The sequence below is a fragment of the Gigantopelta aegis genome, chromosome 5 (assembly GCF_016097555.1).
Source record: "Gigantopelta aegis isolate Gae_Host chromosome 5, Gae_host_genome, whole genome shotgun sequence".
Taxonomy (NCBI): Eukaryota; Metazoa; Mollusca; class Gastropoda; order Neomphalida; family Peltospiridae; genus Gigantopelta; species Gigantopelta aegis.
This window is the reverse complement of record NC_054703.1, coordinates 26,667,029-26,667,915: the sequence shown is the minus strand read 5'-3', so window position 1 is coordinate 26,667,915 and position 887 is coordinate 26,667,029.

The following is an 887-nucleotide window of genomic DNA, read 5'->3' as shown; positions in this document are numbered from 1 at the left end:
TTACTGAAAATCTGAAGTTTTCCTGGTCATCCTGGTGTTTGTAATATCACGAAATGCATTTTTCATATTTAAAAACACAAACGCACGTGCGTCTGATAAATAACTGTTATAAAGACGACCTCTAGTCGACCTCTATTCCCCTGTTTCAGTGTCACAGACTCTTTATTTCACTGTATTGTAATAACTTTATCGAAATGTGTCATAGGTGTTAGATTAACCAAACTTACTGTTCGTTGTCATGGTTGACACCAGGCTGTACGACTTCAATGCACACGACAGTAATCCATAGTATAGGAGCAGCTGCGACCTCCTCGGAACATCATTTAGATTTTTACCGGCCCGGTGGCGTCGTGGTTAGGCCATCGGTCTACAGGCTGGTAGGTACTGGGTTCGGATCCCAGTCGAGGCATGGGATTTTTAATCCAGATACTGACTCCAAACCCTGAGTGAGTGCTCCGCAAGGCTCATTGGGTAGGTGTAAAACATTTGCACCGACCAGTGATCCATAACTGGTTCAACAAAGCCCATGGTTTGTGCTATCCTGCGCACTAAACACATTTTATTTACGGTTATATGGCGTCAGACATATGGTTACGGATCACACAGATATAAAGAGGAAAACCCGCAGTTGCCACTTCATGGGCTACTCTTTTCGATTAGCAGCAAGGTATTTTTTATATGCACCATCCCACCGACAGGATAGTACATACCACGGCCTTTGTTCCACCAGTTGTGAATCACTGGCTGGAACGAAAAATAGCCCAATGGGCCTACCGACGGGGATCGATACTAAATCGACCGCGCCTCAAGCGAGCGCTTTACCACTGGGCTACGCCCCGCCCCGCCCCTTTAAACAAAAAAGAAATACCTATAACTTTATTTTCCTA